Raw genomic sequence first — 20,104 nt, forward strand, 5'->3', positions numbered from 1 at the left:
TCTTCTTTCCTCTCTGTTTTCTTTCAAAGAAATTCCTAGACATCACCTTTCCCCCCCAAACACTTCAGTAAATATCTAAAACTATTATTTCTAGGCAGGCACAGTAGTGATTACCTGTAATCACAGCACCTAGCAGGCTAAGGCAGGAGGATGGCTGTGAATTGAGGGCTAACCTGAGCTATGTAGTGAGCTCAGGTCAGCCTGGAATACATAGTAAATCTTATGTAGACAACACACACACACACACACACACACACACACACACACAGAGGGGGTGCATCCCACACATCTGTGGAACGTGTGGATACCTCTGGAGGCAAGAAGAGGGCATTAGATCCCTGGACTAGAGTCAGGAAGCATGCATCTCTGATACAGATGCTAGAAATTTAACTCAGGTCCTGTGCTCTGAGCCACTGAGCCATCTCCCCGGTCCTGTGTTTGTGTTGATACAGGGTCTCACTTGGTAGCTTAGGCTAACTTTGAACTCACAGCGGTTCTCCTGCCTCAGCCTTCCAGTGTTGGGATTATGGATGCATGCCATCATGCATGGCTGAGAGCTCTCTTCTGAGCCCATAGTTCAAGATTAACCTTTGGATGGGATTGGATTCATTCAGGCTTTTAAACTCCTAACTTTACCTGGGTCTAAGCCTTCTTTCCTAGGGCTGACCTGCACGACAGTTGTCTATTGCAACAGGGCCGTTTCAAGCGAATTTGTGTCCTTGTTTCTATTCCTTGGGAGACTACTTTTCTCTCTTTTGAGACTGATTGTAAACCTGAAAATATTTCTTGGTTAAATGTTTTTTCCTTACATTTATTTACGTGTGGTGGGAGGGGAAGGGTGTATATAGGAGGCCAGGGGACAACAGGTGCGAACTGACTGTCTTCTTCCACCTTCTAGGTCTCAGGGATTGAACTCAGGGGATCAGGTGTGGAGGCGAGCATCTTTGCCCTCGGGTCCAGTCCTTGGCTTTGATCTGGCATTCCCAGCTGGGTGTTTCGAATCTTAGACAGCTTAGTGTTATTTGCTTTGCTGTGTTGTCATGGAAACCCCATAGCCCTCTGCTCCCTCTCTACCGCAGAATCTCCAGCCCATGCAGATGACATTTAATGCTCTTACCAAGCTCTCCAACACAATGATTCCATCCCTGCTGTGGCAGTCAGCTCGAAACTGCTTGTTTATAGCGTAGACTCTGACTGACCTTCTTCAGGGCGTCCCCTCCCTGCTCTAAGTCTCCACCTTTGAAACACTTTATCTTTGAAACCGTTCTCTATTCTGCCTTTCATTTTCTTTGGGTCTCAACATATAGGAGATTTCAATATCTCTCAGCGTACATTTCCAGCATCCTAACCTCATGCCTGTCTCCTATTGTGAACACGAGAAGCTATGGTGGGTGAGGCGGTCAGACTCCTCACCCAACCCCACTACCACTCATTTCAGTGTTTCTACAGCAACTGCTGCTTTTGCTTTAAGAAGTATGGAGTCCTAGAGGCTCTGTTTATACTCACTTTCCGGTTCGGCCTTCTCCACAAGTTGACGATTCTCAAATGTGTATCTCCAGGCTAGACCCTCTCGCCTGAACTTCAGACCTGCACAGCTGACTGCCTCTTCTATGCTCCACGTAGAGATCTTAGAAAGCATCACCAGTCTAGGATTTCTGAGGTCCCACTCAGAATGGCGCTGCCCACATCCATCTTCTTCCAGTGGAACCCCGCCCCCTTCTCAGTGATTGGCCAGATCCTCCGATTCCTACCTGTTTCTAGGTCCAGCCTTCCACACATCCCTTAGATCCGGCCCCTCCTTCCCTGCTCACCAATGTCTAACTTCTCCACAACCTCTTAACTGGCTTCATCTACCTTTAACCTCAGAACTATCTGAACAATCACCAGTGTTTAAAAACCCCCAAACCCAATTGTGTTACGTTTCTAATCCCCCGTTGGTGTTGAGGACTACTCAGAGGAACCAGCTCTCTCCTTTCTACCATGCAGGTTCCAGGGCACAAACTCAAGTCATCCATCAAGTATGACAGCGAACATGGTTGCCTCACAGGTCCACTTCACTTTATTTATTTATTTTTTCAAGACAGGGCGTAGTGGTTAGTTTTAGTGAAACAAACACAAAACTCATTTGACGTAAACCCAGACTCATCTGGGGAGGGAGGGTCTCAGGCAAGGCTGTCCTGTGGGACACGTTTGTGGGCGTTTTCTTTCTTTATTATTTTTTAAAGATTGATTTATTTTATTTTATGTATACGATGGCTTGCCTGCATGTCTGCAAGTGTACTGTTTGAATGGCTGTGCCCTCAGAAGTCAGAAGAGAGTGTTGGATCCCCTGGAACTAGACTTACAGATAGCTGTGAGCCACCGTGTGGGAGAAGTGTACCAGGGTCCTCGAAAAAAGCAACATGTGCTTTTTTTCTTTCCTTTTTAAATACAGGGTTTCTCTCTGTGTAGCCCTGGCTGTCCTAGAACCCACTATATAGTCCAGGCGGTTCTAGAACTCTCTACGGAGTCCAGGCTGGCCTTGAACTCACAGAGGTCCGCCTGTCTCTGCCTCACAAGTGCTGCATCAAAGGTGTGCGCCGCCACGATCAGGAACAAAGTGCTCTTGATTGCTGAGTCACCACTTAAGGCTGATGTGGGAAAAGCCAGCCCACTGTGGTGGTGTCACTCTGGGCTGGTGGTCTTGGGCGGTATAAGAAAGCAGACTGAGCAAACGGTGGAGAGCAATCGAGTAAGCAGAAGTCCTCCACACTGCCTGCCTCTGCTCCTGCTTGAGTTCTGCCCAGATTTTACTCAGCGACGGATTGAGATCAGAACACATAAGCCAATGGACCCGTTTCTTCCCAGGTTGTTTTTGGTTATGGTTCTTATCACAACAGATAGCAAACCAGGACACTGAGTCTCTCACTGAACCTGGAGCTCAGGGATTCAGCAGGAAGGTCTAGCCAGCGAGCCCCAAGCATCCTTCCTCGCCAGCACTGGGATCACAGAGTCACGGCACTGGGCCTGGTGTTTGACACGGATGCTGGGGTCCTGGCTTGGGCCTTGCTCCTCCTGTCCCGTACCTATGGGTAATGCCACGCTTCCCATGCAGGTCTGCTGCGCAGACTCTCGCCTCTGTGTGCTATTATCTCTTATTTACTCTTTGAACTGCAGCTCGGGGAAACTCGCTGTTACCTTTCGGCTTCGGTCGGTTTCCTTTCCCTCATTGCTTTTTAATCTGGTTTGGTAATAACGAAGATTGGACTGACTCCAGGAGTTAACGAGCATCTATCTTCTCCATCAGAGGGTGGATTCTAGGGCTGTGGCCATTCTGTTTAGCACTGTCTCCTGGCATTTTGTGTTGAATAAATGAATGAATGCCAGTACCAGGAAAATCCTGAAGGAAAGATATGATACCTTTGACCTCTGTGGTCACCTGCACACACGTGCATGTAACCACACACTGACACATGACTTAAAAAAGTCTCAGAGGTTTTTTTGTCGTAGTTAAATGTTTTTTAAAACATTACTTGTGAACATCATTAAATATATAATTTGTCAAAATTTCGGATTATCTCCACAATACTTCTCCGTGTGTGTCCATGTGTATGAGATGTACTGTGTGGGTGGGTGCATGGGCGTGTGCATACATGTGGAAGATGTGGGTTGGGGCATCTGTGTGAGGGGGCGCACATGTGTATGTGGATGTACACGTGTAGGTGGGTACATGTGTATACACGTGTTTGTGAGTGAGAACATGTGCGTGTGTGTGGGGTGCACGTGTGTGCCTGTATGTGGAATTTGGAGGTCGGTTTTGGGCTCCCCAGGGACCACCTAGTTTGGTTCTCACAGGATCCCTCACAGGCTAGAGTTTGCTGATCAGGAAGGACTAGCCGGGGTCCACCTTGCCTGCCAGTGCTGGGCTTACAAATGTGTACGACCAAACATAGCGTCATTTCACCAGTGCTGGGGTCACACTCCGGTCCCGTGCAGCAAGTACATCACCCACTGAGCCCTCCGCAGCTCCATGACAACCGTTTTAGCCTTTCTTTTTAAACCTGGGATCCAGATATTACGCTTTGTAATAGAGATCATATATCCCCAGTTTAAGTTAAAAATTCACCTGACTTTTGAAACCGCACCTTACTTTGTGCTGGGGATCGAACTTACAGCTTGTCGCTCTAGGCAGGGGCTCTACCACTGAGTGACTTCTCCAGTCCTCTTTTTCACTTGCGATTGAGACAGGGTGTCACTGGCTGCCTTGGCCGAACTTGAACTCACTTCATAGCCTAAACCCTAAACAGGTTTTGTACTTAAGTCCCAGTTTCCCAAGTAGGTAGGCAGTAGGCCTGCTCCAGCAATTCCGGCTCCCATTTTGTCTCTCATGGTGTTGACAATTTTGAAAAGTCCAGACTATTCTCCTGTCCCAGGTCCCACAGTTGATTGCTGTCCCTGTTGGAACGTTTTTTTTTTTAAGACAAGAAGCCAATGGTGACAACATGTACTTCCTAATGTATCCACCAGGGGGCGAACATGTTCCGCAGTCCCACATTGATGTCGCAAAATTCAATCACTTGGTTAAGATGCAGTCATTGAGTAGAACTGTGAGGGGGAGAATTCAACGACGTCGAGTACCTAAAGGGCTGGGTTCATAACTGTACTTGTCCATTCCCCTTCATCGTTGTCTCCGGGCAGACACACAAGTCCTCCATCTTCCTGACCTGGCTAGTGCCCTATGCCTCCTAGGCAACTGTCCTACCACAGAGCTCTAGATCAGTCCTCCACACCAGGCAGCTGTCCTAACACAGAGCTATCGATCAGCCCCGACAGCATTTTTGACTTTGCCATTTACCTTTTAAAACTGTGAGTGGGGACTTTAAGACATACAAAACCAGAGACAGTAGCATCATGAGCGAGTCTCAGTATACTTGTCCGCCATCCATGTGCAATAGTCAGTGTGTTACCGGGAGCTTTCTATTTTCCCTGGGCGTTTTTAAAGCAGATCTCAGATCTCACATAATTTAATGCATGCATGTTTTTATACGCAAAACCGTTTTCCCCCTTAAATATCATCCTTTGATATACTCTTGGGAAAATTCTGTACATAGAAGAGACAGAGTGGATCGCAATTGACTATCTGTAAGAGTTGGGGCCTGTCAATTACATTGAAACCCAGAATCTGGGAGCATGGCATGCTATAATACATTATAATGTATTATATTCCTTATATATAAAATATATGTATTATATATGTATATATAAATAAAATCGATTTTTCTCCATCTCCAATACATATGTTATTATATATTTCCTTATATATAATGTATATATTCAATATATACCGATGTATAAAATCTCCATTATTCCATCTCTAGTCTCTCCATCAAGAATGTCCACCCACAACCAGGAGAGGGGATAACATTTAAAATGTAAATACATAAAATATCCAAAAAATAAGGTATCTCAAGACCTCTCCTCCTGCCACGCCCTCACACACATGTCATGGAACACAGGCATATTTGGAACACACGGAGTCCAGCTGTGCTTCAGATGAGCCCAGCTCTCAACAGTGTTGTGGTGTTGGGGCTGCTCACCAGTTGCTGCCCCTTATCCAGGCCTCCCATGCGACCACAGTGAGAAGCTATAATTAATAACAACCTGGGAGGTGGGCTGGAGAGATGGCTCAGAGGTTAAGGGCACTGACAGCTCTTGCAGAGGTCCTGAGTTCCCAGCAACCACATGGTGTCTCACAGCCATCCGTAATGGGATCCGATGCCCTCTTCTGGTGTGTCTGAAGACAGCTGCAGTGTATACATATATGTGAAATAAATAAATGATTCTTTAAAAGAATAAAGCAAGCCGGAAGCCAGGGGGATACCAGTTCACACTGGATGTTTTGTTTGGAGCCGATGACGATGGCAGCTTTGGCATCTTTGAGAGCCGTGTCACCAGGACACAACAGGCAGTAGGCCAGGTGTTTGTCACAGTAAAGGTCGCATTTCACCATCCGGTTGGCTGTCTCAAGGCAAGGATTAGTGATCTCTGCTACATGAACGTGTTCATGTTCTCAGCAGAGATGACAGAGGCATGGCCAGAGGGAAGACGGTGAAAAGGAGGGCACCAGGTTGATCTGGAATTCTGTCAGGTTCTGTCAAACCAAGAGAAGCGTCTATAGAAGCTACGATCCAGAAAAGGGGGTAACGAGAGTCAGTGTAGACTGATTTCTTAGTATTGTGACTTCTATGAGAGACGTCGTAGGTGGCCTACCATCTACCACGGAGGGACAACCAGAGTGCTCTAGGGAGGTGTGGGTGGTGAGGATGGAGTTTTAAGGATCATCCAGAACTGTGAAAGCATGGGGGGCAGGCTAAGTGGAGAACTCCATCTTGGACCTACTGTGATCAACAGACATTCTGTCACCCAGGTGGTAAAACCTCCCTCACCAAAGCTCTTCCCTCACCAAAGCTGCAGAAAGTGAAGATGCCCTGAAGGCCTGCACGGGGCTCTGACATGAAGACTGTGGTCTTCCTGCCCGTGGTAGAGTGCCCATGTGTGTGTCAGCAGCATCCCACTGCCTGTGAGACAGTCTACAGAGAAGAGCTGGCAGTAGGTGTCAGTAGGAACTTCGTTAATGGTGATGGGTTTCAGGTCTACAGATGCTACTGTGGTCACATGCTTGCCAGCATCCGTCTATGCCAGGGCTGTTCAAAACCCGATGGAGGATGCGCAGAATAGGCCAGAGAAGACTTTGACCGAGAGACACAGTTCACACACCCTGGCATTGAGACACCTCAGGCCACCTTGATTTAGATATCTATTTTTTTAACAGCTGAAAGGTTTTTGTTTTTTGTTTTAGATTTTGTTTATTTATTATATATAAGTACACTGTTGCTGTCTTCAGACACACCAGAAGAGGGCATCAGATCTTATGGTTGTGAGCCACCATGTGATTGCTGGGAATTGAACTCAGGACCTCTGGAAGAACAGTCAGTGTTCTTAACCACTGAGCCATCTCAGGTTTTACATCCATTTTCTCACATACCATCTCTTTGAAGAACTTCCTATGTGTAACAATAATGTGCACACTGTACCTTGCCCCTTCCTTCTCCTCCTCGGTCTCCAGGGTTTTCTGCTAATCCATGAACTGTACCAAGAAAGAAGAAACATGCTTCAGCAGTTAATATCTAACCCAGCACATTGACAATAGCCAAGTGACCATGGTTGGTAGCAATCGCGGTTACAGTATAGAGAGATAATAAATTATATTCCCAGGAAATTCTGATTAATTATTGGCTCCAGGCACCTCTCCATATCCTACCAGGAGATCTAATTCTTCTAGTGCCCAAGTGCTTTCAGCAGATTAGTAACCCAAGGCAGCTCCTTGCCTTGCTTAGCTCACCTCTGAATGTCAGAACTAAGTTCCCATCGAGAGAACATCTGGATGTCAGCTGATGTACCCAGACCTTGTGTTGACTCAACCACATCACCATCATTAACAAACAGAGGAGCAGGGATCTATTCCACTCCCATAATCCTCAGAGACAAACAATAATAAATCATAGTCCAAGCCTTTTTATTATTTCTGGTTCTGGGGAAACATCTGTCACTGATAAGGTGAAAGTAAAGACTTCCACTAGCAAAGCCAAGAGTGCAAACGCAAGGGAAAGGCGGAAGAAGTGTTGAGAGGACACCCCCTCCCTCAACCCCCCAGTCACTCCTGTTTTCTGTAAAACTTTGTCCTGATGAGAGTTCAGGCTGCTTCACCAAACCGCCCTGTGGGTCGGCAGTGGGTTTATAATAAAGAGACGCTAATGGGATTACATTGAAAATGGCTCCTTCCTTGGCGGTCTTTTGGGGTTCAGATGCTTCTTGGTACAACAGCGTTCCTTCAGGAAATGATAGGGGATTCTGCATGAATATCCCCACAGGCCCTTGCCACGTGGGGACCTAACTGCTCAGGCCTGGCCATAAGGAAAGCTGTCTGCATTATGCTCATGTACTTTTCCCAGGAGAGGATTGGTCACCTCCACAGTTACCTGAAGAAGACCCTGAAGGCGTTATCCCTCCAAGTCTCATCATTTGCACGTGGACATGGGCTTGAGCATCATATTCCAAGTCTGTAGCTTCTAACAGGCATTGAAATCTTGACGCCAGTCTGGCCAGTGTAGACAAAGACGCCATGGATGGTGGTAGCTGGTTAGAAGCAAAGACAACAGGAGCAGACATCAGGCCCTGGTCACTGTCCCCAACAAGCAAGGAGTCACAGTAAGTGACACACCAAAGATTTTAAAATTCTTTTTATGACACAACCCTAATGAAATTTAAACACCCGATAAAAACATCTTAATCCCATCAGATTATCATATCAAAATCTTGTCCATAACTTTTGAACCCAATATTTCCAATGTCTTTTTTTTTCCCTATGTGTGAGTCCCTCAGGCCACTTGAGAAGACATTTCCTGCATGTTTTCCGCTTGTTCCCTTGGTTCAGTCTGGTGGAACCATGCTGCTGGTGAGAGTAGGCACCAGCCCCGTGACTCTGAAATGTCCACAGTGCTTCTCAAACAGGTACGTAAGTCAGTAACCCAAGGATTATGTGAGGTTGTGAATTTGAATCTAGGTTTTGAGTGAGGTCTGAAATCTTCCATTTCCAATCAAGTGTGTTGTGATTTTCCTCTGAGTTTGTCTTGGGGGGTCTCTGAAGACCAAGCTCCAGCCTTTGTACACAAGTCTTTGGAAGTTTGGTCTTGGATGTGTTTTGGTACCTTCCTTTCCTACTATTGGATGCTCCTTTATCGTGACCTACAGCCTGTTCCTAAGTCTCTGACCTATTGCCAGGTCTATGGAAAACTTACTTATACTGGTTTTGGTGGTTCTTATATGACTTGATTTCAGATTATTCCCACAAAGAGGGTCACTGCCTTCCACCTATCTTTGTGTGTGCGTGCGTGCGTGCCTGCCTGCCTACCTGTCTATCTGTCTGTCTGTTTTTCATTCATGAATCTAGCACACTCTTGGGAGCACAGAGTGGGTTAACTAATTCACACTGCCGATATCAGGAACAAGGACAGCAACAAATACACAGGAAGGGGCTGATGAGCCAAACCTTTTTATCAGGGAATTTGTCTTCATCACCAAAGCAGCTTTCCTGTGAGAGTTCTAATTGGTGGGTAAAGCAAGCAGGCCCAAGTTCATGGGGTCACACTGGAGCCGAGAGCTAGTCGCTGTGGCATATTCAAGGAGGCTTAAATTCAAACTAAGCTGGAAATCATCCTCCAAAATGTGATGTTGGTTCTAATTTCTGTTTTTTCCTGTATAATAACAATCTTGGCATCTAAGTCAGCACAATGGAAATGGGACCCTGGGAATGGTACCCCAGCTTTGGTGGTACCCCATCTCCCTGCTATTTGATTCTCTAGGCAGAGAGACATGTGATTAGAAGTGTGAGTCTAAGCCTGCAGAAGAGTAGTCCAGTGATTTGTCATTTTAATAAGCATCTGGGATGATCACTTAAGGGTCACGTTGCTTTAGAAGGAAGTTGACCTGAGAATTGAGAATAATGGCTCTTAATTACCACAGCTTGGTAGCAAGTTTAAAATCAAGGGATTTACACGGTGTGGTGGTGCATTCAGGAGGCAGATGGACTTTTGTGAGTTTGAGACCAGCCTGATCTACATAATGAGACGCTGTTTAAAACACCACCACCACCACCATCGCCAGCAGCAGCAGCAGCAGCAGCAGCAACAACAACAACAATAACAGAAACAATAGCAACAACAACAATAACAGAAACAGTAGCAACAACAACATCAAAACAGCATCCAAACAACAACAGCAGTAACAACAACAACAGCAGCAACAGAAACAACAGCAACAGCAGTAGCAGTAACAACAACAGCACAGTAACAGCAGCAGTAACAACAACAGCAACAACAATAACAGAAACAACAAGAGCAACAGCAACAGCACTAACAACATAACAGAAACAATAGCAAGAACAGCAATAACAGCAGCAACAACATCAAAACAACAACAGCAGTAACCACAGCAACATTGACAGCAACAGCAGCAGCAGCAGCAGCAACAACAACCACAGCAACAACAGCAACAAAAAATCAAGCCATTATTATTTTTCATAACACTTTTTGGCTATTCTAGTCCCTTGCACGAACTTTTGGATCCACTGTTCAGTTTTTGCGAAGAAGCCAGGTGGGGATGGATTGCACACATTCTACGGATCAGCATGGTGTGTTGTCATCCTGACAGCAAAGGCCTTCTGGACTCGGAACCTGAGCTCATCTTTTCGTTTGTTTTGATGCTTTACTTCTTCAGTTTTCTATGCATGTCAGCGTAGAAGTCTGTACTGCTCTTTAAAACTGTGTTCCGGGACCTGGTGTGATGGCTCAGGTGTTACAAGCACCCAGGCTGGGTTCTCAGCACCCACATGGTGGGACACAGCAGTCCGTAACTTCAGTCCCAAGATCTCACACTTTCTTCTGCCCCCCTCAGGCACTATGTGCAGGCGGTGCACAGACAAAGACATGCAGGCAAAACACCCATACACACAAAATAACAAGTAAGAGAAACGAGCTTACAAAATATTCCTCAGTTTGAGGACAGCTTACAGAGCAAGTTTCAGATTAGCCAGGGCTACACATAAACAAACAAACAAACAATTATTCCCATGCCCCTTAATTTTTTGCAACTCTACATTTATTTGAGACATGGTCTTGCTATGTAGCTCAGATAGCTCTAACTTAAGGCTATCCTCCTGCCTCAGGTTTCCAAGTGTTGGAATTACAGACGTGCACCACCATTCCTGGTCTAAAACATTGCTTGTGTAATTGTGTTTTGGATTATTGTGAGCAATCCTTTATGTGTTTTTATACATTTATTTGTTTGTATACAGAAGTCATGGTGGAGGTCAGAAGACAGTTCTTCTTCCACCATGTGGGTCCCAGGAAACAAACTCAGGTTCTCAGGTTGGTAGAGGGCACCTTCTTCTATGGAGGCATCTTACCCAATTTTTTTAAAATTAAAAATGGAATTGGTTTCTGTTTAGTGATCCGCTATTCTGTAACCTTGCCAACCTTTTAAATTATTTCAAAAAGTCTTTTAGATGGGTTCCTCAGGAATTCTGATGGGCACCACTGAGTCACATGCAAAAAAGGGATCATTGACTTCTTGTCCCCCAATTAGTATGTTTTCTACCCCTTGCCCGGTTGTCCCCGAGAGGAGCTGCTAGTGTTGCATATGTGTGTGAGTTGACATCTTCGCGGTTTTTCTGATGTTGGAGAATGATTAGTGCCTTCGTCAGTAAGTATCATGTTAGCTGTGGGTTTTCAATGGAGTCAGTTTGAGGAAGTTCCCTTCTATGTTTAATTTGTTGATTTTTTTTTAAATTATAAAAGATTGTCGGACTAGGTGTTAGTCTGTGTCTACTGAAACACTCAGTTGGTTTTCCCCTTCATTTTATCAACATGAACTAACTGGGAATGGCATGGGCTTTTGAAACCTGAAGACCCATCCCCCAGTGACACACCTCCCCCAACAAGGCCACGCCTCCTAATCCTTCCCAAAACAGTTCCACCAACTTGGGACTGAGTGTTCAAATATATGAACTTCTAGAGGTTATTCTCATTCAAACCAGCACACAGGACTGGTCTCTCCATCAAAGCCAGAACTTGTCTGCATGGCTCGTCTCCCTGGTCAGCTTGCTCTGGGCATTCCCCATCTCTGTTGCTGGAATTACAGTCTGCCCATTCCTGCCTGGCCTCTGCATGAGGACTGATCTGAATCCTGGTTCTCACAGTCGTGTGTCAAGTGCTCTAACCACTGGACTGTCTCCCCAGACCGTGATTTTCTTTTTAAAATATTGATCACTTAAAGTTGAGACCTTACCTCTAAGCTCCTGGGAAGTTTTGGCATGCTGTGACTGTACTCTATTTCTGCTTAAATGTTTCTATTAATACTGACAAGGGGTCTCCATATACCTTCCTGTATTTTTTAAGCTTGGAATCCTTTGTGTCTCAGAACAAACGTAAGAACTTTGTTCTTTTTGTTACATTAAGTTCAGCATCTGGGCCCTCAGAGTTAGACTCTTCTGACTGATTTCTTTTCTTTCTTGTTTTGGAAAAGCTTTCATATCTTTTCCCACAAATCTGTCCTCCTCCCTCACCCCCGATCTCCCCACATTATCATACATTTCAGATAAGATTTTATGGAAATCCTGGGTATTAACTCCTCTCTTTTCTGGGGCCTGTTGTTATTTGTTTGTTTTTTTCCAGTGACTTGGCTGGACTAGGTCACAGAAGCGTATTTCCCTGGTGGTGAGTGCAGTCTCCGATGCTGACACTTCGGATGTGGATGTTGTCCTCAGGGAGGGAAACCCTGTCAGCCACTGTCCCTGGAGATCTGAGATGAATAGAATGCTGCTGTAATAGAACTCTCTTTGCCTCCCCTTCCTATGTCTCCTGTCAGAGCTCCTGGCCTGACCTCTCCTGACGTTATTCAGCAGTATATTCAGGTGTTAGCTCTAGTAGCCAAGGCCTGATTGCTTAATTGTTTTTGATAATGGCCGGATACAGGCAGTTGTAGATACTGGCTGGGATCCCAGGAAGGATTCTCTTAGCTCTTTCTCCCCCTGGTTCCTTTAAGCTAAGCCAACTACAGACAAGCTTTTCTGCATTATTATATTGATGTACTTCCAGACTCAATCTGACCTAATGGTGAGGACTCTTGAAATGGGAAAAGCTCATTAAAAAGGAAGGCTTGTTTTTCTGCCGTAAGTGACAATGTTTTGAAAAATTTCATTGTTGCTGCTAATTTAATGTCACCAAGACCCTCCTTCTAAGTGCCTCCCTTCAAGACCTCCATTTATTTCTCTTTAAATGTTCGCGCGCGCGCGCGCGCGTGTGTGTGTGTGTGTGTGTGTGTGTGTGTGTATGTTCATATATGTGTGCATGGAAGTGCACCTGCAGGAGAAGGCCAGGGGTTGATATCAGTGTCATCTGTTGCTTTCCAGCTTATTTATCCAGATATAAGCTTGGCATGGTGGTTCACGCCTTCAATCCCAGCAGTCCAGAAGCAGAGGCAGGTGGATCACTGTGAGGTACGTGGGTGGGTGTCTGATGAGGCCACAAGGGGGCGTCAGAAGCCCTGGAACCTGACTTACAGGTGGTTGTGAGCTGCCCGGTGAGGACTGAGAGCTGATCTGAAGTCCTCTGGAAGAACACCAGAGCTCTTAGGCATGAAGCCGTCTCTCCAAACCCTCCGTCTTAAGTTTGAGACACAGTCTCTCGTGTTTAAACCTGGAGCTCCCCAGTTTGGCAAGACTAACAGCCCAGCAGGTCCCACGGACTCCTCCTGTCTCCACAGAGGTAGCTTTGGGTTACAGGCATATGCTGCGCTGAGCCTTTTACATAGATGCTGGGGCTCTCAGCACAGGTCTCGGGCTGGTACTTTACCAGCTGAGCCCTCTCCCTGCTACTACTTCTGGCAACACAGTGAGGCACAAACGTCGTGTGTTTTTCTTTTAAGTAAGTTATCTTAGGAAGAGTTCTGGAACCCCATCTTCTTAAGGCCTCCCCTTCTCACTGAACAGAATCTGCCGCTATGCCACCACAGGGTGCTCATCTGAAGTGACGTACCTGCCTTGGCACGTAAGTGGGACGCTGAAATGTACACAGTAGCCTCTGGTCTTTCCACTGTGCTTCTCCTGGTGTCGATCCTCGGAACGTGTCCAGTAGAAGCATTTGGAACCCAACACTCTTGGCCTTCTCTGCGTGAGCTGGGCTTCTAATCCAGAAGTGAGACCCGTGCTTTGGAAGGGAGCTCCAGTCCTATCTCTTGCCTCTGGAAGAGTGGGGAATAGCCCCAGGAGATGCCTGCCACTTGCCTCCTCCTAGAGTAAAACCTTAATTTTAGATTAGGAGCTGGCAGGAGAGGGAGCCCCATCTTCCTGGTTACCCTGCCTAGATTAAAATTTCCCTCTCACTGAACTGGGTCGGTGAGAGGGAACATGGTTCAAATGCCCGATTTTTTTTTCCTGTTCTTACAGGATTGAGTAATTCTTCTCAAACAAATATTTCTCTAATTGTTGTATTAGGACATTATCCAGAGGCCTTAGACTTTATGGTAGCCATGTAACATTTGAGAACTTGTCATAATTATTACTAGCTAAATACTTGTTTCATTCAGGTAAGTTCCTCACAGTGGGTTTCAGAAGTGTGGACATCCTAGAGATTCTTTATCCCTCCCCCCACATTGTTTTATCTTGTTTATTTTATTTTAATTTTTGAGACAGTCTAATATGTAGTCGAGGTTAGCCTTGAACCCATGGCCCTCTTGCCCGACTGTGGGTTAGTGGAGTGCCCACCATGCTCGACTCTTCTAGAATCATTGCACTTGGATGGAATCAAAGGACACTTGTAAATGGCGTCTCTCTGGGCAAGGCACACCTGAGAAACCACTGTCTTACACAACACTGAGTAACTTAGAGTAGCGCTCAGCTTGATGTCAATGGAGAAGCAAGAAAACAAAACAACCACCAGGCCGGAAATTTTCTGCTAGATTTGGCAAGAACCAAATTGCAATCAGTCTCCAAGGATTTATCGAACGCATGTGAGGACCACTTGAGTAATTCACATTTTCGGAAAATGTGGGAATTCTCAGCCTTTGGGGCTGAAATCCTATCACCATTAAAAATAGAGGTCAACCCAGAGTTTGAATCTGTTATGTTAGGAACCCACCCCCATTCCACTTGACCCATGACTTTCTAAGCCCTTAGCTTTCGGATCCAACGGCCTCTATTAATATCAAACAGGAAGCATGTCAAGTGTTGGCTCTTTATTTTCTGGACTTCAAATGCGTCACCACATTTTTCAGGATGGAAGCTTCTATAATCCTTTACCTGTGCTTTCCCTTCCCTAAATGGTCCACGAAGAACGAGCCTTTTGAGCATAATACGACAGAAGTCAGATTCGGAAGTGTGGCCATTCTAGAGACCCTGGCTTACCTCCTGGTTCTATTTGGCTGTTTTGTTTTAATCTTCGAGATAAGGTCTTAATACGTAGCTGCAGTTAGCCTTGAGCTAGCCTTAGATACTCCTGCTTAGTTTCTGTTTCCTGAGTGTATTAAATACATATCTTGTGAGGGCTTGGTATGTATCAGTCACTGTACTGATATATCACAGTAGATAAGACAATTCCTTTCCTCCAAGGATTCAAAGGTCACCTGACCTGGATGGTTTTACCACAGAGAAGCTCGCTGTGACAGCAGAAAGTTCACTCACTGCACTGACGCACAGCAAGGATGTGGGGGTGTGGTGGTTAATACCGTCAATTTGACAGGATCTAGAGTCACCTAGAAGACAAGCTTCTGGGTGTGTTGTGAGGTATTAGCTCCGCCCTAGATACTCTTGTAAAGACTTGCTAACTTTAGCCTAGTTGGGGTAGGAAGAGCCATTTTAACTGTGGGCAACACCATGCTGTGGGCTGTGGGGTCTCCGCACTGAATCAACAAGGGCAGTAACTAATAAAGAGGTCCAAGATGGCGAAACCTTCCAGAGGGCTTCCCTCGGAACCTGAAGAAAACAAAAACAAACTTAAAAGCCACAGAATCTGGTGGTAGAAAACAGTGGCTTACTCCAGGTGGGAGAAAGAAAGTGAAATGACAGCCATCAGATGATATTTTATGTGGCACAAATATCCTGGTCCAAAACCGGAAGGAAGATACTTACGTGGCCCACTGGATGAGACATAGATTTAAGAGTGAAGAGTAAACGCTGAGAATGTGTAAGGGGAGACATCCCCAAGGATCAGTTTGTGAGGCTTTCTAACTACCCCGTGCGATTTGGACAATCTGATTTTCTTTTTCCCTACAGCAGCTATTGGATTGTACAGATCTAAGGCTATGGGTGTCTGGGTCAGGGCTGGTTATGTGTAAGTCACCTACAATTTTTTGCCACACATGAGGTAGATTGCAAGTCTCTGGTGAGAGTGGGTCCAGGGACTCCAATATTTAGCAGCTAGGAAATGAGAACATTACACAGAAAGCTGAGAGGAAGCAGAGAGGCTGAGAGCCATCTAGAGCCGGCGTTTAAAGGGAGGCAGAGTGGCCAAGCACCAGACTGCATCTCCTGGGGTGATCGAACAGTACGGGATTTGATGTTTTGTGGTCAGTGAAAACCGGATCAGTGGAAGTGTAGGTGGCGAATCTCTGTAGCGGGCTAAGAAGCAAGCAGAACATGGCTACTACCGCAGGTCAGCGTAGCCAGACCAGTGAGGAGCCCGGCTCGTCTTTAGACACAGAAACAAGGGGCAGGTTTGTTTTGTTTCCCCCCAAGAAGGGAGAGCATTGTGGACACTGAACAAAAGAGGAGGATTTAGTTAAAGAGAATTTGAGGTTCGGAAGAGAGGGCGTAGACTTGAAAGACAGACAGTTCTTTGGAAGGTGGGAGAGGCTAGGATTGACATCTCCAATGGTGGGACTGGCCTTGGAAGGGGAAGGGGATGCTCAGAAGCTTAGTGTGGGTGACTTGAGGAGTTCATTAGCCCATGGTTTTTCAGAGGAGGGGTGTGGTGGTTTCATAGAGCAGGGGAGGGGATCCGAAGCAGAGTGTTAAAACTGCACACGAAGGCAGTTGTCCTGCTCTGTGATTTTTCTTCGTTGTTACTTGCTGGCTGGGGCATGGGAGCAGGCAGGGAGAAAGCAGGGTGTGATCCTATCCTGACTTGTCATGGCTGAAGATATTCAGCACTTTCCAGACTGGCCTTTCTCCAAACACTCTCCTGCTGGGCACAATGTTCTGAGAAAATGAAATCTTCCCCGGTCCGATGAATTTGGATGGCCCTTCACATGTGTGTTCTTTTCTTTCCCTGCACGAGGACATAGTCGAGATTCTCACAGAGAGACTCCGGATACATTCAGCATAGTTGAAATTTCAGGCTAATAGTTTCCAGAATGTTCTTGTTCCTTCTCCCTCCCACCCCATCTTATCCATAAAGTTCTCATGGTTTGGTTCCCTCCCTGCAACCAGGTAAAAGAACAGACGTCTCTACTGTGTTCATACAGTTATCTTCCCTGCTGTTACGTTACCCTTCTCGGTCATCGATTGGGGTGGAGCAGGGCTAACTCAGGAATGACATTGAATTTTATGAATTGTAGCTCCAAGAGCCCATGGCAGTTACTGTTTCCTGCCATAAACTTCAAACACAAACAGTAACCCAGTTTCCTTATTTTCTCAGGATTAGTAAGAAGCCGCTTAGAAACTGGCAGCAAGGTCAGGATGATCAGTCCAGAGGGTTACCACTCAGCTCTGTAAAGTCTAGGTAGAGGGAAGGCACACTTAGAATTCATTGTTTATTTATTGCATGTGTATGTGTACATGTGTGTGTTTGCAAGCATGTGGCCACATGCACGCTTGTGTGTGCTTGTGTGTGTACATGTATGTGCATATGTGTGTACATGTGTGTACGCATGCATGTATGAGTATATATATGTGCATGTGTGTACTTGTATGCATATATGTGTGTGCATACTTGGCAAGTATGTGGCCATGTGTGCATATGTGTGTGTATGTGTACTGGTGTGTATGTGTGTATTTGCAAGTATGTGGTCACATGCATGCATGTACATGCGTACATGTGTGTACTTGTGTGTACATGTGTGTGCGCACATGTACTTGGCAAATATGTGGTCATTTGTATGCATGTACATGTGTGTACTTGTATGTGTATACATATATGTGTGTGCATGTGCATGGGTGGAAGCCAGGGGTTGTCATCATTCTAAACCATTACTAATAATCAACATTTTCATAGTTTTTTTCCAGATTAAAATTGCTCTCATTTCTGGGTTTATCTCATCCCATTTAATTCATGTTGATCAGGGGATTCAATGGCAGCTGATAAATGAAGGAAAAAGAGAGGGGCTGGGAAGGATGGAGAAAGGATTAAGGGTAGTGGCGGAAGCATGCATTGTTAGTGGAGGAATGTCACAGCCATGGGGATGGAGATGGAGTCTGGGAAGGGAACCAGAAATTTAGAAATAACAGTAGCCTGTGTGCTCCACGGGGCTGCCACAGAACATGGTAGATAGATGAATCTGAGATCTTTGCATTTTATGGGGGAGGAGGGCTGACCATTAGGAAAAACATGTCTGAAAAGTTGCTGATGGGCCAGCAAAAGGACTCAGTGAGCAAGGGTGCTTGCCGCCAAGCCTGGTGATCTGCATTCACACCCTAGAGTCCACCTGATGGGAGGAGAGAACCGACTGACTTCCACAAGTTGCCCTCTGACCTCCAGGTGCCGTAGCACGGGTGCACCCACGCTCCCTTATCTACCTGCCATTGTATCCACACGCACAGAGATAATTAAGTGCATGCAAAAATCACATTTAAAAGTCAAACTCTGAAGGTTGAAGAGTGAAGGGAGCTGACAGGAGACAAAGAAGCTGAATGAAGCCCAGGAGGTGAGCCCAGGTCCCGTGGTGCCCAGAGCATCTGCTGGCATCCAGGACTGAGTCCCTTGTCTTCAACATGTCTGCTGGTCTCCCTGACCCACCTGCTTCTGTCCATTTTACTCCATGCTCCGAATGGCTGTGTTTCACCTTCCACCACTTTTCCTATTCGGGTCACTGCTGCCTGAATTAATATGGACACGAGCCTCAGGTCAGGGACAGAGCCACCTGTGAGTGATGGTCCCAGGCAGTGTCCTGCACACCTTTCTTAAACTCCTTTCTCTTTACTTCCCATGGCACAGTTCTGTACTTCAAATGGAGAAAAAGCATCCTTTGAGAATTCCAAACACACACACACACACACACACACACACACACACACACGCACGCACGCACGCACGCACGCACGCACACACACACACACACAATGTATTTTGATCATATCCATTCTCCATTCCCTACCTCCTTATTCCTCATGGATCTCCCTGTGTACCCATCCCAATTTCACTCCCCCACTCCCCATAGTCTCCCTGACCTACTGATATCACAGGGTTTTTGAGATAGGATTTCTCTGTGTAGCCCTGTCTGTCTGGAACTCTCTGTGTAGATCAGACTGGCCTTGAGCTCAAAGATCTGCCTGCCTCAGCTTTCCACGTGCTAGCATTAAAAGTGTCCATCATTGGGGCTGGAGAGATAGCTCAGCGGTTAAGAGCACTGATTGGTCTTTCAGAGGTCCTGAGTTCAAATCCCAACAACCACATGGTGGCTCACAACCATCTGTAATGGGATCTGAGGCCCTCTTTTGGTGTGTCTGAAGACAAAAACATATATATATATATACATATATACATATATATATATATATATATATATATATATCTCAAAGCTCACTAAGGATGCCCTCTGCGTTTGCCCACCCATCTTCCCAGTGACTCCTGGGAAGCTTGATGCAGTCATACTACTCACCGTGGGATTATGAACAAGAATATGGAGACACGAGAAAACCCAGCTGGCAAGAGCAGAGTCACCATTCCATGGGTTCATGACTTCTCGGTTTCTTGTCTCTCCAGCCATGTCTGTACTTTCTGTCTCAAGTCTGACCGTCGTGAGAACATCGTCACCCTCACTGAGTCTTTCTGGCTTTGTCTTTGCAGACCCCAACATTTGTCTGGGCATCTGTTTCCAGGCTTCTCAATGGCATGTTCCCTTGTTTCTAGAGAGACGCTCCCTCAAAGATAACGACTCTCTGACTTCTGTAGCATAGGACCCTTCTCGTTCCCTGACCCCGTATCCTGCTCTAGTACAGACTCACACATAGGCTAACATGTCCTCCAACACCAACCTCCAGCACGTTCCACGGCCTATTGTAAAGCCTGTTAAACAGGGAATGAGTGAAGACATACTTGACAGAAAGTCATACCCAGACCCGGGCTATTGGCAACTGCTTTTCTGCAATAGTGTTTAGAAAACCCTCTTCCTCCAGTGGGCCAGAGATGTCTGTGAGGAGAACGGTACAATCCTGAGCCTGTTTGCTGTTTGCACACCGGGCCTTCCTGACCGTCACCCGTCAGCGATTCATCGCTAAGTGGCCCACATCACTCCCACATACTCATTTGACAAACTTTGGTTTCTTAGCCTGTGAGACGAATTCAATAGAATTATA

The 20,104-nt window shown here is 46.0% G+C and overlaps 1 long non-coding RNA gene across 1 annotated transcript; it reads right to left on the bottom strand.

Annotated features, from left to right (window-relative positions):
- Positions 1–2,046: 2,046 nt before the first annotated feature.
- Positions 2,047–13,983, bottom strand: LOC134483643 (uncharacterized). The gene is made up of 3 exons (XR_010060477.1): positions 13,632–13,983; positions 8,019–8,175; positions 2,047–7,126 (listed from the first exon to the last, which is right to left on the bottom strand). It is a non-coding gene; the product is annotated as an uncharacterized LOC134483643 (long non-coding RNA).
- Positions 13,984–20,104: the final 6,121 nt, after the last annotated feature.

The sequence above is a fragment of the Rattus norvegicus genome, chromosome 19, assembly GCF_036323735.1.
Source record: "Rattus norvegicus strain BN/NHsdMcwi chromosome 19, GRCr8, whole genome shotgun sequence".
NCBI classification, from domain to species: domain Eukaryota; kingdom Metazoa; phylum Chordata; class Mammalia; order Rodentia; family Muridae; genus Rattus; species Rattus norvegicus.